We start from the raw sequence: 18,331 nt of genomic DNA on the forward strand, positions 1-18,331 counted from the left end.
CTACTTATGCTACTAATGGTAACTGGATAGTAATTATAGGCCCACTGTATATTAAAAAAAAATATTAATTGCTTGGGTTACAAAAAAACAAAAAGAAAGAAACTTTTCTCAGTGTCCCTGTGCTCCTTTTCATGTCTGCCATTACAGAGTGATGTCCGCGTGTCTGAACTGACCACTTTCCCAAAATTGCCCATAGTAAACACATAGTCTGAATGTTGTCATTAACACTACTGCAACTACATTGGTGGCTTTAAGCCACTAGCCAGATCCTATTGTCAGAAAAATGGCAGGGCTCTATTACTATGAGTCTATGTCCATTTATTACACAATAGAAAACTAGTGCAAGTGAAAAATGCAGGAGTTGTTGATAGCAACCAATCAGATTCCAACTATAATTTTGCAGAGGCCATTTGAAAAATGAAAGAGGAAATGTGATTGGTTGCTTTGGGCTATGCTCCTCCTGCCTTAAACACACACACACTGTACGGTATATCATATAGTTCGCAAACTTTCATATTTCTTCAATATTTGCTTATTATCTTGGCCATAATATCCTGAATTTTTTATTCTAATTTATATAATTTGTGGTTGTATCCTATGCCCATAACAGGTTACCTGGAAGCATTTCATGGCCCAATTCATCCCAGTTCCGCAGATTTCCACCGTGAGCTATGACAACAAAGTAAAACTGACATAGCCAACAGTCCCCTGTAAACACAATGTCCATTTTATATTTTATTTTATGGCCTTCTTCTTGACATTTCTTGCCATGCCCAATGCAGTTTATAATCAAAACCAAAAATCAGGACCGCATTTTGTCTCGATTAGCCCGTGTGGCTCAGGAGTCTCACTGACCCTCTAGTTTGCTCAACCAGAATGACAAACCAACTCGACTACTCCAATTGGTGCCAAAATGCCTAGATATGTAACTAATTTGAAGGTCCGTGCAGAGCATCCAAATGTACCCTAGACCTAACGACTGCCTTTACAGTGTCCAATTTAAAGAAGTATACACATTATTATATCATGTTACATTACCACCTGTAATATAAGAGAAACACATCAAATCAAACAGCAACACATCACAAACATGACTTTTACTCCTTAACTGGATATTAAAAGAGGGTCCTTAGCAACCACTGCAACACCTCTCTTGTAGGAAACAACCAACATGTTATTTAAAAGGGTAATCCCAATAATAAATGTTTTCCCCTATCCACAGGATTGGTGAAAACATGTTGATCAGTGGGGGTCCAACCGCTGGGACCCCCACCGATCACAAGAACGGGGCTCACTTCCTCCGAATGCAGGTCGTGCATGTGCACTGCCACTCCATTCTCTGTCTATGGGGCAGCCGGACATAGCCGAGTACAGCGCTCGGTTCTCTCCGGCAGTGCCATAGAGAATGAATGGAGCAGCAGGGTGCAAGCATGACCTGCTGCTCCATTCATTGGGAGGAATGTGACCCCCATTCTCATGATCGTGGGGGTCCCAGCGATCCGACCCCCACTGATCAGCATGTTATCACTTATCCTGTGGTTAGGGGGATAGCCTTTAATCTTGGGACATTACCTTTAAAATGACTATGACAAACACACAAAAAAGTCCACTCTCTTCTTACACATACTGTGAGTGACAGATTGCTGAAATCAGCGTGTATGTAACTACCATATACTGCCCTTGGAGAGGACACCAGAAAGTTGCTGACAGTTTCCACTTAAAGGCAAGAGTGAAGATTTCGCAATAGTGTTGAATACATGGATCTAGAGGTCAGCTGAAATGGCACATATTGCACCAAATTTACTAAACTGGTACACATAAATTTGGTGCAACTCATAAGTCATGGTCTACACATTTACCTTCCTTACATCAACTCATGACAAGCGCACACATACACTAATATTTCTCCCCAAGAAAATGGGGGACAGACATGTGAATATTTCCCAAGTACTTCTCTTTTCTTTAAAAGAAACCCATCTAGAATATATAACTGGCCTGGCCTAGACAGGCGGACATTTTTGGCATATAAAGTGCACTTGTTTTATAAATGTACTTTTACTATTTACTGTATATATTTGTTTTTGGATTAGTTGTATTTCCTCTAGCAAAAAAACAAAAATCATTTTTGTTACAACCTGTTACCACCTTTATTTGGGGGGGTTTAAATTTTTTATTTTTTACGTTCCTTAACTCCTTCCAACTTTAGGACAGTCTATGAGCTGGTGAAATTAATATCATGCCACGTCTATTGGTTAACACGAAGTCTAAAGAAGGCATCCTTTCCCTAGTTGGGTCTTTTGCAGGCAGAAAAAAATTGGTGGACAATAAACGGCGCTGCTGTTAATAAAGGTAGAAGCTCCAGTTGTTTGAAATACAAAAATAAATAATTTATTGCAAAAGACTACGCGTTTCAACGCTGAACCAGCGTCTTCATCAGGCCAAGTGCCGGATGGGACCTGGCTGCAGTGGTCTAATGATACCTATTTCATTATAATTCTACAACAGCGTTGTGCCTGTGCTAGCACAACGCCAAGAGGTGAGCTCAATTGACTTTCCATTATTTTTGGTGATGTCCACTATGTGGCGCTGTGCGTTTTTTGCTTTCTTCTCTAGTCGGGTCTTGTGATACTGTATGTGATAATATACATGTGAAGAGTGTCTATATATGTATTTATATGTGCTCATTGTGTATAGCTATATAATGTGTTAATATGGTCAGTAAATGCCTACTACACTTTCATGGATCTTTTATCCTTATTTGACAATTCTGTATGGAACTCCCAAAGGGCTTTTATAAATTGACTTCAGCTGTATAAAGTTCTGATGTATATATGAATATGTTAAATGGAGTCCTACAATATTTTATGATCTGGGACAGTTTGTGCTACTGAAGAATGAAGGGTGAGACAGTAGAGTTCGGTACAATCCCTGAGAACGCTCCCACACAAGAATGTGTCCATATTTTTCATACAGAGTTATTTTTAGATGAATATTAAATTGCCCAAATCTGACTACTTAATGGAAGAGGCCCTTAGTGATATATATTATTTTTCTTATTTGCATTTATGACTGTATCTTCCTTGCTATAAAGCTGCAGGGAGCTGTTACATAATGACACTTGTAAGTGATTACAGAATTATAGGCATTAACAGGTGGTGAAATTTATGAATTGAGTGTTATCAGATATAGCTCAGGTTTAGAATACTTTCACATGACTTACACTTCGAATATATTTTTGGGAAATATATTATATATAGGAACCAGAGACATGCACAGGTCACAGACCCCAAGTCAAAATGCCTTCTTTCCACAGTGCTAATCTACACCCTCTTGGTTTGTCAATGCTTCAGCGGCTGTGTAGTGAAACATAATCCCAAAAGCTAAGAATCAATACCTAGGCAATGTTACTAAAGAAATATTTAGGAACTCCAGTCAAGCAAAAAAGTTTCTCAGAACATACGGTATACTGCAACCTTATTGGCTTTTACAAATTGCATAGATCACTATGGTTTTGTTTTGTTTGGGTACCACTGTGCCACTCGTTCTCACATTGGAATTTTTTGGTTCTCCTCAGAGATCAGTCCATGGAATTATAAAATATAACGAATATAGATAGTCAACCATATAACGTATAAAGTCCGTTGATTGCTCTTCGAGGAGAGTCAAAATAATCCAATGGGAGCCGAAGGGATACAGTGCTCAGCCAAGTATTTCTGACACTTCATTCTAGCATTCTAGGTGCGGATCTCATCTCCCAAACTTACCTATATAAACTTCTGACTTGTTTCTATGATGTGGCAGGAGTTTATTTAAACAATAAGTATACTTTTATCTATGTTTATATAAATTTGAATTTGGTATTACATTTTTTTTAATCAGCATTAATATTGAGATCATTGGAAAAATATTTAACATTTTTAAATGTGATGGGGCAGCACCGTTTAGAAATATGGAAATCATTGTAATGTGACAAGTTGAACATCTCCCAGAAGAAGCCAAGAAGGTGAAACCCAGGGTCTGGGATCAGAATGCTGTGCCTGTATTGATTATGTATGGTAATCTAGTGAATGCCCTGATGAGTACTATTAATTTTGTGGTATTATATGCAATTCGGAGGATCCTGGATGATTATAAGCAATCCCTCTGCCTTTAAGCGGAGAGCACACTGGACAGGAAGCAGGAATAGGAAAAGGATTTACTGTGAGTTGGGAGATAGATGGATGGATATCTGAATGCAGAGGTTATATATAATAAAGTAGGTTGCTGTTGAATTTAAATGGGTTTTCCCATCAGAGACATTTATGACATATCCACAGTAATTTATGGTCAGAAATCACACGCTTCAGCCACAACACAGAGCAGTAGAATGGGGTTTAGGGAGCCCCGTTCTAGAGATAGGTGCGGGTCTCAGAGGTGGGACCTGCATCTATCTGACATTTATGACATGTCATAAATGTCTCTGATGGGAAAATCCCTTTAATCTCTGAGTGCCTGCATTTCAGGTGAACACTACAAATGGCGATGAGGAGAAGAATGAAAGTCCTGCTTCAGTGAGCACTGACTGACATTTTGCATATATTAAATGCGAAGGTAGGGGATGCAAACATACCCACATATAGAGGTGAGCGAACGAATTTGGCACGGTCTGAAATACATCCAAATCTCCCCAAAAATTTTGATCAGCCGAAACCCAAATCCTTTGTAGTTTGCAGCACATGAATTGTCGAAATGGTGCCGCCGGCGAGTGCAGGCCGTCATTTTGCAGATTATAGAAAAAAAAAGAAAACAGGAGATAAAAAATAAATACGATATTCACCAATTCCCCTGGTCCTCCGTAGCAACGCGTAGCTTTCCCATGTGATCACTGGGAAGGTGGTGAGTTGTTTTTTTATTGTGGAATCGCAAGTATCCTGATTGCCTTGTTTGACTCTTGTTTGTGTCTGATAGGGTTATCGGAGGACTTACGATTCGTGGCAAATTTATTCGGACCAAAACAAATTTCAGGGCCGCTTTGATAGAAACGGCTCCGAAACTAATATCTGGAATTTCACTCATGACTACCCACATACAAGGACATTACTCAGAAACCTGAATCTTTTTAGTTTTACTTAAAATTACAGCACAGTACAGCACAGTTACCCCCTTCACTACATTGCTGAGCAGAACTCAGATTGCAGATCATCTTAACATGATCTTAACATCTCAAAATTTGATACAATTGATGCCAATACCCTGGCTTACAACTGAAAAGAAAGGTTAAATCGTTTTGTTTTTTAAAAACTGTCTGGAAGCACTGGACATAAAAGATGATCAAAGAAAAAGGGCTTTATTACTATACTTTGCTGGAAGAAAGGTGTATAAAATATAAAGCAGTTTGTTTTTTAGAACATATGCTGTAACTTCATTGGCTTTTACAAATCGCATAGACCACCATTCACACCATTTTTGGAAACCCAAGAGTCCAGATGCCAGCAAGAATTGAACTATGGTGTCTGCAACGCCAAAGCTATATTTACAAAATTGTTTACATGCCTGAAAAATACAGCAATCCAACAGACTATATTTCATGACATCCCAAAGAAGTAAATCAAACTACTCATAGGTCAGCTGAAGAGTATATACATTTTGTTACAGTTCATACAGTACCAAAGGCACTTTCAGCTGATCAGATTGTGACAGTAACTGCAAGCAACAAAACACTATTTAGAATGAGATTCAGAGAGCAAAATTTCCAGATCTTGAAATAAACCTCAAGAAACTAAAATAATTCTCAAATGTGAGAGCAGAACTGTCAGTCACTGAGGAGCACCTCATTCTCCTAGGCACCAAGTTGGTTGTTCCTAATGCCTTGTGTCACTCAGTAATACAGATTGCTTCTGAATGTCATCTGGGAATTGTTGGTACATAAAAGCTTCTTCGAGAAAAAATTTAGTTCCCCAACATGGATCAGTTGGTAGAAGACATTATAAAACATTGCTCCACGTGTTAACTAGTTATCCCTTCATCAAAACCTGAGCTTTTACAAATGTCTCCCCTACCTACAACTGTCTGTGAGGAAGTAGATTTGATATCTATGATCCACTGTCTAATCGACAATACAGTCTGGTGACAATTGAAGAATATTCAAGATACCCTGCAATTGAATTAATCTCTTCCACCTCAGCTTCTAGTGTGATACCAGAGTCGAACAACACTTTTTCAGCATATGGCATTGCGCAAACTGTTAAAACAGATAATGGTCCTCCATTTAATGGACTTACGGTACATTTGTACAATTTTCGAACTATCTTGGGTCCACTCACAGGACGTCAACACTTTGCTGGCTACAAGCAAATGGACTTGTGGAAAGATTTATGCGCACTTTAGGAAAGAGAGTTAAAGCAGCACGTTTAGAGCTTATACCATTAAAAGAGGCACTGTACAAATTCCTGCACAACTACAGAAGTACGCTACATTTACCAACTAATGCTGCTCCTGCCCAACTACTGTTTATCAGAACTCCGAATACGTATACCTGATGTTACTACCCATGCACCAGCCGAGTTCACTGTAAGACCAACTAACTCATATAACAAGGAGGAAATTAAACAGAATGCAGAGAAGAGACGACATGCCCAGCCATCATCTATACAGAGGGGTGATTAAGTTGTTGTACGTCAAAGGCAAAACAATAAGACTTCTCCAGTGTATGACCCAGCAGAATACTATGTGACCCCAAAGAAAGGAAATATTGGTACAGCTAAGTGAGATGGACACTCCAGTATCAGCAATGCCTCACATTTTAAAGTACTACTGGCAGAAAATGCTGGTGGATCATCTCAAGCTGATGGAACTGTTACTGAGAGTGGTAGTTCTCAACAGAAAATAGTGCTTCCAGCTACTCAAGACACTATCATATGAGAGAAAGAAAAGCCCCATCAAGACTAATGGAGGAGGCAAAGCCATAGTTCCTTGGATCCTGCATGAGGATTATGAGACTATTGATGACTGTGAAATTTTGATGTTAATGTTTGATTGTCTTTACCAGTGTTACTGTAACTGCTGTTATGTTAAAGGAAAAAAAGAAAAGAGGGAATGTGTAATTCACAGTAAGGAATCCCTGTCGCTTTAAGGGGAAAGCACACTGGACAGTGTGGATTTTTAAGAATGCTCAATGCCGCTCTACTACCTGGTGAAAAGTGTGGTTAGCAAGCTGCATTGTAGCTACAAGAACATGTATCCCATTTTCAGAAATGGATGGTCTTTTCATCTTGTCTTCTCTTCTCTATTGTCCTCCGTGGAGGTATTGGTTGTGTATTTACTTGATAAATTGGAAATATGTATACATTGATGAAACAAAAAAATTAGGTCACTTATAATTTTAAACACAAAATTGTTACATCTATGTCCAGCTTTAGAACAGTCTCTTTAATGTTGTTCTTTCCTCTGGCATAAAATAGCAGTGGACCTGTTCCCTGGCAGAGGGCACAACCTGTCAGAGAATTAGCTACAGCGCTAGCACTTTTACAGATATAATGACTGTCATTACCAGGTCAGTTAATGAGGTATTAATTCCTATAAAGCACTTGAATAACCTTTTACCTAAAAATTTGTGAAGAAGGGCAGCCAATATAATCTGTGATGTTTGTTAGCGGCAGAGAAGGGAAGAACAAGGTCTCTGTGTGTCTTAAATTATGGTTCAGTATTAAGGCTTTTCATTGTTCTATTAAACCTAATAAGCCATGCTTAGAACTTGATAAATTGTTGCAGCTAAAAGTTTATTTTATAAACAATAGTACAACAAAGTCAAATTTTAGCGGGTTTTGGTATTATTTGCATGTATATATATATATATATATATATATGTTGTGTACTGTATTGTTTTGCAGTCACAGTTTTACTTGCACCTGTATAAAGGTTTTGTTTCATTTTGCTGGAATGTGCTGATCAACTTTCTTGTCTCTTATGTATTGCATATATGTGGGGTTAGTGGCTGCCTCCATTTTTTGATCTTGCACTTCTCCCATTTTGCCCTGGGTGATTTTAATTAGTTTAATGCTGGTGACTACCATCCCCAAGTATATGTAGGTTTAGTCCCAGTTCTGGTTGTCTGAGCAGCGTATGGACCCACCTCATAGAGGTCGCCTTGTTGTGGCGGGTAGGCTCACACAATTTGACCAAAATGTACGCTAAGAACCTCACTATTGTAAGTAGATTCAGTAGCGATGTATATTTATTTATAGTGTTTAGGTGTCATTGGTGTCGCAGAGTGCTGTCGCCATTTTCTTGTGTACTGTATTTATTTATATATATACAGGGTTGGGACAAGCTCTTTGCCCAAGACAGAAGTTTCAGAATGGCCCACATCAGTCCCTGAAGTTCATCATTCACGTAATTATTCCCTCTAGACATTCTTCTCCTCCAATCCCTAGTGTTCTTATTTATACTATAGCCTCCTCATTCCCTCCCCTTTATCCCCTTTATACATGTGCAGTTCTCATTGCAAAATTAGCTGGACACCCTTCCACTGGACTTCCGTTGGAGGTATATGTCGGGAAGACTCCCGACATATTGTATATCACCGACAAAAGGCTAAAACATATACAACTGAATGGCATACAGTAGGATACGTTGCCCAGGGACGCCCTGGAAAAGCTCCATATATTAACCGTGACATTAGAATCTTTCCCAGGGCTAGATTCCTGGGCCAGAGCATCTACTAGCGCTTGGTCTGGTGACTCCGGCGCTGTGGAAGCTCCTGACGTCACAATCCATATATGGACAGTGACTTCAGACGCTTTCCTAGCGCTGGAGCTTTGCAAAGCCCGAAAATCTCGCTCTGGCCCGGAAATCTGGCCCTGGAGAATCTCCTGACGTCATAGTACATGTATGGATAGTGTATGGATAGTGACAACGGGAGCTATGCAAAGCCAGAGTTCCTGGCCAGAGCCTTGGTAACGCTCTGGCCGAGAATTCGTGCCCATAAGAAGACCTTGACATGCATATATGGAGAGATATCGGGAACTCCTCAAGGAATACCTGTGATGGATGCCACACAGAGGCATTTGTCACCCATAGGCTCCCATGTTAAAAAAACATATACTGTGCGGCATACATTTTTTGTGAGATCCCTCAGGATGGATTAGCCTAGTTTACTATGCTATTCTATTCTTTTAAAAAAAAGTATACCGACATATATCAGCCCGACGCAGACCAAAAGACACTCTTTTGATCTCCGTCGGGATAAGGCAGCTCTATGAATACATTTATCGTGTATGTCGGGAGCTTTCCCAACATACACGATAAATGTAGGGCAATAATGTGATGTGAATTGGGCCTTATCTGTAGTAAGTCTGCCCTCCCCTCTTCCTAGCCATGCATAAGGCACATGCTACATGTTGAATATTTGGCAGCCACTGCTATTCAGTATTTCTTACCATAGCGCCTTGGTAGCATTACACATAACATGCACAACCTAGTGCTACCCTCCCACAGTACCACTAAAGATTGCAATTGACTGAAGATGCTATGCAGCATGACAGCATCGCAAATCAATCACCATATATTAGTAACTAATTGACATGCAAAAGACTTGCAATGTTTACATTGACTTCTTCAGAAGTGCATCTAAAAAAAAAAGTTGTAAAATTTAAATCACGAGAGATCATGTGACTGTGAAATTTAAGGCACTCTTCTGAGTCAAGTACTAGTAGTAAACTCAATTTCATGGCAATAATTCAGGAATCAAATAAATAGTCAGTAGATGGGATTCAGGCAATACTGCAGCCAGTAAAAGTTCACATAGAGTATATGGATGGATGGGCAGTTTAAGAATATGACTGGCCTAACAGAAAACCAGAGGGAACTGGTTCTACCAACATAATAAGTTCCAGCTACAATGGGGACCAGAAGATCTTCGTAATATCCCCATCTCTAGCTGAATAGTGAAGCAGATTACTTGCGCAATGACAACTTTAGAGTTTATGACACAATAACCTTTGGTGAACCTTAAGTATGTACATCAGTTCATCACTGGTTGAAGGATAAGGACCCTCTGTGAGGAACAGCAGCAACATACAGTAGATCAAAATTTACAGGCACAAAAAAAATCTGCCAAGTAGAAATAGCTAGGGCAAGGCTTTGTTCTGGAAGAAAGGAGCTGTCCAACACTTCAGCTCAGCTGGAATAAGTATGATACTGCCTTAATCTATATAATTTCTGGGATCGAATCTTTAATACATTTTACAATACTTTTTAGCAGATCATGTCTCGAGAACAGACCACAAAAGAAACAAAGTTTAAGTGATTTGCATTAAAAGAGGCATTTCTGGACAGTATTGGGGGTTCTAGATTGGAACATGGGCAGGCTTAAAATGTCTCAGCAATTTGAGATTCTAACATTGGTAAGTATGGCAGATACAGTGACCCACATTTACATATACTGTCTAATAGTTAGACATAGTAAACCAGGCAGGCACAAAATGTGCCAAATTTATCACAGTGGTGCATTCTTCATGATCATTTTTGTGCATCTTGCATGACCTGTTAGACACTTTTATCTGCCTTATACCACATTTGATTTGGCTTATTTGCACCAGATTTTTGTGCCAGTTTTTTGGCGCATTTTTGGCACAAATTGGAAACATTTTTGGCGCATTTTAAGCCCTTTACAACTAAGCCGGAACCCCTTTGTGGAAAACGTTTAAAAAAGTTTATCGTGAGATGCAGATATCAAAATTGCACCAAACTGTGCAAATTTTTTACCAAAGTTTGATGCATTTTTTTCAATATTTTCTAGACCTAGACATACTAGTAAATCTGTCCCAGTATGTCCACTTTTAGTCCCAATGTGTAGATGTGGTATAATAGACAAACAGCTAGCAATGCCCTGAACCTTACAAAGACATTGACACATGCCTAAGACATAATGTAGGGGAAAGAGTTTCATGTCCAATTCAGTCAAACAGGCCATCAGATTCGATTCGCTCCAAAAATATTCACCTGCCTTTCAAACGCTTTAATGCTAAGACAGCATTAGAAATGTCAAAGTGACAGCAATATATATAGATGGATAGATGGTTTGAAGCCAGTGGTAACAAGCAGCCTGTTTAAAAACACACTGCACTGTCAGATTTTTTATGCGTTTTAAAATGAAAAAAAAAATGGTCCAAAAATTATCCCTTTTTGGTGGCAGATGCCTGTCGGTGTTTATACACACACTGTGGTTTTGGAAGAAGCAATGGCTTTTAAGAAGTGGTACAAATATTATCATTTTTTGGAGAGTAGAAACAAGTTTGGTGGATGTATAAAGGCGCTGTAAAACTGATGGACACAGAGTAATATGGCAATTTTTGGTGTCACTATTACTAGCAATTAGAAATATGCAAAACAATGAGTGACATGATGTCCGTGACATCTGTATCAGAGGGCAGCACAATATTATCAGCACCAGGACTTAAGTTTAAATAAAAATCTATTTATTAGAAAAAAAATTCACTTGGGCATTGACTGAATTATTAGGGCACTGTATAAATGCTTGACACAGAACAATACGGCAGTTTTTGGTGGCATTACTAAATATATGCAAAACAAAGAGATGTCTGTTTCAAAAGGCAGCGGCACGCTATCAGCACCAGAATTCATGTTATGGAAAAAGATTTGTCACTGATGCGATGAAGATTAGTGATTTACAAATGAATGTAAGAATTATATAGCGGCAGCAGCACTCACCCACAGCAATGGCTGCCTAACTAACACACTGATACTGACTGACTCATATCTCTCTCTAAAATCTCTCTATCAAATTATTGTAAATCTATCTATTCCTTCCTCCTCACTAAAAAACACACTCACTGACACTAATCAACTAACCGATCTCTCCTATGTGTATCCCCAGAAAGCAACAGCATTTCCTGGACGGGCTTTTTATAGTGTCTATGACTCATATGACTGTCATCAGTGACTGTCACACCTATACCACTCATTTTTGGCTGTGCTAGAGGGAGGACTGCCTGCAAGTCATTATAGGGTAAGCCTACCGGGCTGCCGTCCGAGGTCATGTGATCCTTCTTTGCACTGTAAAATGGTGGCTGCCATTTTGAGCAATTTGTACGGGAAAAATTCCAAAAGTTTTGGATTTGCTAAAATGTGAAACTTTTAGGAAATTCGTAGCAAATTCGATTTGTGTACAATCGATTAGCTCATCTCCAGTAGGGCATGTGAGAACAGAAAACGCTCAGAATGGAATTTTGAGTATATTCTGTTGATTTTTCTGATATAAACTCAAATCAAGAGAACTAGAGAGACAATGTAATGATTTTCTGTAGAAATGGAATAACAAGGCAGAAAATATCATTTACTTGACATCTTTGCACCGTCTGATGCACAAGGAAATGTTGGTAATAAGTTAATGAGTGCCGTGTTGTGATGCGTAGATATAAGCAATCTCATATAACTTGCTTTCAACAAATTTGCTACTGAACACGAATTATTTACTTTTGGGACTTATAATTTATTTTATTATATTTGTAAATATCAGTGAGGGGTTGTATAAATGTAGCAATTCCCATTTGCTGCATGGCTTTTCAGCCCTGAAATCATGTAATGATCAAGTCCAACTGAGCTCTCCCTTTTTCAAGTGCTTTTTTGCTGAAACATCGATGATTTATACAAGATTACAACCATCATATGCCAATTCATTGGGCTTATGATTAGGATTGTTAATGCTCAGGAAACTGTTCATTCAATCTAAACATCTCAAAAGTTGCTGTTAAATATTCTTAAAGCAGTCAGGCTGGAGGTTGGGGGCCTAAAATTAAAGAACAACTGGATAGTATATTTGATTAAATTACATAATTATACTGTTATGGAAAAACATTGTTCTATTTCCTCTTGAAAATAGGCTAAATGCTTGCTCAATGTATGAAGATAAATGTAGGATACCAGTATGATGTCCCCTTTCTTATTTTAAACAATCCAACTTGTTCACATAAGGTCAATTCACAAAATAAATTTCACACTCCATACATGTGGATATCCAGGACATTTCAATGCAACCAACCAAGTGTGATACTGCCTTCAACAATGTGCCAGGCTCCGTTCATATCACATCCGGGCACTACATTCAGCGTTCACTTTCAATAGTGCCGCTAAATGTATGCCCTAGACCAGGGGTCTCAAACTCGGCCGTGTAAGTGGGCCACATATAGAAAAAATGTGAAGTTGACGTGCCACATTACTTAAAAATTTGATACAAAATTACAAAATTATTGTTAATCAATTAGTTATTTGAACTACTATAACAATACTACATTACTATAATAATACTACATTACTATAACCCATACCGTTAGGTTTAAACTGACCGGAAATGTGCGCGTTTTTTCCACGTGCCTATTTTATCAATCCAGTTTTCCAGTTTAAGTGTCGCTAAACGCACTCTGGCGGCTCAGTTGGCAGCGTTTGGCAGACACACGAATATCAAGATTGGGCAGCTCCTTTTTAGATAGTGCCACAGACCCCTCTGCAGATAATGCCACAGTGCCCTCTGTATATACTGCCACAGTGCCCTCTGTAGATACTACCACACACCCACCCGTAGATAATGCCACAGACCCCTCTGTAGATAATGCCACAGTGCCCTCTGTAGATACTGCCACAGTGCCCTCTGTAGATACTACCACACACCCACCCGTAGATAATGCCACAGATCCCTCTGTAGATAACGCCACAGTGCCCTCTGTAGATACTGCCACAGTGCCCACTGTACATAATGCCACTGTGCCCTCTGTAGATAATGCCACACACACCTCTTGTAGATAGTGCCACACCCCACCCCCCCAGTACAGTAGATCTCTCCATTGGGGCTCCCTCTAGGAGCGGAATCCTCAGCCAGAGCGTTGCCGACGCTTTGACCGAGGATTCCAATGCTGCAGAAGCCCCTGACATCACTGTCCATAGACAGTGACGTCAGGGGATCCTCCTGGACCGGAATATGATGTCAGGGGCAACCCCAGAGCCAGTGTCCCAGAGCAGAGCACTAGTATAGGCTCTGCTCTGGAACTCAGGGGAAGCCACTCACATCGCTGTCCATATATGGACAGCAATGTGAGGGGCTTTCCCAGGGCTGGAGTCCCAGAGCAAAGCGCTAATATAGGCTCTGCTCCGGGACTCTGTGGAATCCCCTGACATTGCTGTCCATATATGTCAGGCGTTTGCCCAGAGCTGGAGTCCCGAAGCAGAGACGCTTCTAGCACTTTGCCTGGGATTCCAGCTCTGTTCCTGACATCACTGTCCATATATGGAAAGATCTGGAAAGAGCTAGTAGCGCTCTTCCTGGGACTCCAGCTCCGCTCCTGACATCACTGTTCAGCCATATATGGACAGTGATGTCAGGGGATTCCACATAGTCCTGGAGCAGAGCCTATACTAGTGCTCTACCCAGGACTCCGGCTCTTGGGAAGCCCCAGACATCGCTGTCCATATATGGACAGTGATGTCAGGGGATTCCACAGAGTCCCGGAGCAGAGTGTATACTAGCGCACTGCCCGAGACTCCAGCTCTTGGGAAACCCCAGACCTCACTGTCAATAGATGGATAGCAATGTCAGAGGATTCCACAGTGTCCCGGAGCAGAGCCTTTACTAGCGGCTCTGTGTCCCGTGGGCCACGGATGACAGCCTCAGGGGCCGCATGAAGCCCGCGAGCTGCGTGTTTGAGACCCCTGCCCTAGACAAATGCAACTGTATGTCTGTACGGTTAGGTCCAGAATTATTTGGACAGTGACACAAGTTTTGGCATTTTAGCTGTTTACCAAAACATATTGAATATACAGTTATATAATCAATATGGGCTTAAAGTGCAAACTCTCATCTTTAATTTGAAGGTATGCACATCCTAATTTGAGGAAGGGTTTAGGAATTACAGCTCGTTAATTTGTAGCTGCCTCTTTTTCAATGGACCAAAGGTAATTGGACAATTATCTCAAAAGCTATTTAATGGGCTGCATGGGCTAATTCCTCATTAATCCATCATCAATTTAGCAGGTAAAATGTCTGGAGTTGATTCCAGGTGTGGCATTTGCATTTGTAAGCTGTTGCTGTGAACGCACAACATGAGGTTAAAGGAGCTCTCAATGCAAGTGAAACAGACTATCGTTAGGCTGAAAAAAAAAGAAAAGATAGCACAAATGTTAGGAATGACCAAATCAACCCTTTGGTACATTCTTGAAAAAAAAAAAAAAAAAAAAGAGCGCATTGGTGATCTCGTAAACTACAAAAGTCCTGGAACTCCACGGAAGTCAACAGTGTTGGATGGTCGCAGAATCCTTTCCATGGTGAAGAAAGACCCCTTCACAACATCTACACAAGTGAAGAACACTCTCCTGGAAGTAGGTGTATCAGTATCTAAGTCTACCATAAAGAGAATACTTCATGAGAGCAAATACAGAGGGTTCACCACAAGGTGCAAAGCATTAATCAGCCTCAAAAATAGAAAGGCCAGATTAGACTTTGCCAAACAACATCTAAAGAAGCCAGCCCAGTTCTGGAGCAGCATTCTTTGGACAGATGAAACTAAGATTAATCTGTACCAGAATGATGGGAGGAAGAAAGTATGGAGAAGGCTTGAAACGGCTCATGATTCAAAGCACACCACATCCTCTGTAAAATATGGTGCAGGCAGTGTGATGGTATGGGCATGCATTGCTGCCAAAGGCACTGGGTCACTAGTGTTTATTGATGATGTGACTGAAGACAGAAGCAGCCGTATGAATTCTGAAGTGTTCAGGGATATACTTTCTGCTCAGATTCAACCAAATGCAACAAGGTTGATTGGAAGTCGCTTCACAGTACAGATGGACAATGACCCAAAACTACTGAGAATGCAACCCAGAATTTTTTTAAGACAAAGAAGTGGAATATTCTGCATTGGCCAAGTCAATCACCAGATCTCAACCCGATCGAGCATGAATTTCACTTGCTTAAGACAAACCTTAAGGCAGAAAGACCCACAAACAAGCAACAACTGAAGACAGCAGCAGTAAGGGCCTGACAAATCATTACAAAGGAGGAAACCCAGCGTTTGGTGATGTCCATGGGTTCCAGACTTCAGGCAGTCATTGCCTGCAAAGGATTCTCTACAAAGTATTAAAAAAAAACATTTTATTATCTAGTCTTGAGATGTATAAGCCATTAAAGCGTAATTTAACCACACACCTAATTGCTGCGGCGAAAACTCTGATCCCACTTTATTGGTTACAAACTCAACCACCCCCTTTACAAATCTGGTTTACTAAGGTGGCCCAACTGGTCCAGTTGGGTGGATAGAAGACATGATACTTTCGTAAAAATTTGGCAACCTTGGATTGATTTTCAGATTCTAACGCAACGTACATCTACCACACAGTGATTGCCTCTTATCCTTTACTTTGCTTTCTTTCATGAGACATTGTGCTTTATTTTATGTTTTAATATGTTCTCTAACTCATGGAGTTAGATCATCTCATGCCCCCCTCCACATCCACCCCCCTCCGTTCCCTGCTTCCTTTATGTATCCATACCCTTCCTATCCCTTTTTGATAATACTGCTAGGTGGATAGCTATTTTGTATGTGATTTATAGGTGAATGTTGTTTATAGAAGTCTTATGTGTACCATCTGGCATTGAGGCTCTCCACCTACAATTGCGTTTATTTGCTTGTGTGATTTGTCTTTTCATAGATTTCATATTAAAATGTTTTGTATGTTATAAAAACAAAATAATAAATAATGTTAAAAAAAATAAAACTAAACTTTCTATATCAATTCCTCACAAAAAAAAACAACATTTTATTTATGGTAATGTTAATTTGTCCAATTACTTTTGAGCCCCTGAAATGAGGAGGATGTGTAGAAAAATGGTTGCAATTCCTTAACGTTTCACAAGATATTTTTGTTCAACCCCTTTAATTAAACTTGAAAGTCTACACTTCAATTGCATCTCAGTTGTTTCATTTCAAATCCAATGTGGATTGTGTCTCTGTCCAAATAATTCTGGACCACTACTCCCAGTGGTCCTACAACAGAGCCAGCCAAAATGCCCCATAACAGTGAGGCAGAATCCACAAAACCTCAAAGGATCTTCAGTAAAATTTGCAGCAGAAGCATAGTTCAATGTAGCTAATCCACAGCTTTTTATTGCTTATTCTATGGGAATAATGAATATGTTGCTGATTGCAAAATCCGTAGCGCAGTAATTATTCCATGGGATGCATATGTCTGCCATTGTCTTCCATTGCAAAAAATTTATATTTACCACACAGTATACTGTTTTTTTGTGGGATCCAGTTGTATTGAAAAGATTTTCAACATACTATAATCAAGGTTTTCCCACACATACTGGCCAGGCGTATGCCAAATAACCCTCCGCTGGGACAGATTAAGTATTACTGTCTTAAATTTAGACAGCGGCTATGTACACCTTTGAGGGTTATTTATTTATTTTTTATATAAACAGGTCAGTCAGTGTGTTTGGTTTAACTTTATAATTAGTCTTTGTTAAAAATTAATTTTACTTTTTGAGATAGAACTGCTTTGTATTCTGTGCAGAACAGCTGTATCGTTCAATATTACCTGAATCCGTTAGTCCCACGGACATGACGGGTTCAGTGTCAGAGGGACACGCAGGATTCACCTGTAATCTATCACATCTAAGATATTAACTTAGATGTGATAGATTACAGGTGGATACTGCATGTCAGAAACAGGCGGACCTGATGGGAACAGGATTTAGCGAACAATACAGCTGCTCTGTATAGAGAATACAGGGCAGCTGTATCTAAAAAAGTAAAACAAATTTTTAATAAAGACTAATTATGAAGTTACACCAAACACAGACTGACCTGTTTATAAAAAAATTATTATTTTTTTTTTATCGATTTGGTACATCTTGCTGGAGATGTTACGTTTACGCCACATGTTCGTTATACCACCTCTTGGTTGACTTACTCTCCTCGCCCAAATTGTGGTGCACGCCATTAAAAATCAGGCACATTTTAGACCTTAACTTAGCCATTCCCCCTCTTCTAGACACTTTTTAAAACTGTCTCATGAGGTGCTAAACAGTGTCTAAAACACATAATAAAACTGGTCCACAACATTCATGGCGCAATTTGAACCAGAATTATGTTTGACTTAGCAAAATAACAGTGCCCCACTGTTTTCGTATATATTGGTCCAATTGAAGTCTATAAATACGTTAGATGTATACACCAAATGTAGTGCTCGAATGTTATGTGAACGGAGCCTTATTTCATAAATACAGAATGGACCTTGGTACCAGACAATGGTTTTGCCAAAGGCCTAGCTAGGTTCTCCT

The sequence above is a fragment of the Rhinoderma darwinii genome, chromosome 3 (assembly GCF_050947455.1).
Source record: "Rhinoderma darwinii isolate aRhiDar2 chromosome 3, aRhiDar2.hap1, whole genome shotgun sequence".
NCBI lineage: Eukaryota > Metazoa > Chordata > Amphibia > Anura > Rhinodermatidae > Rhinoderma > Rhinoderma darwinii.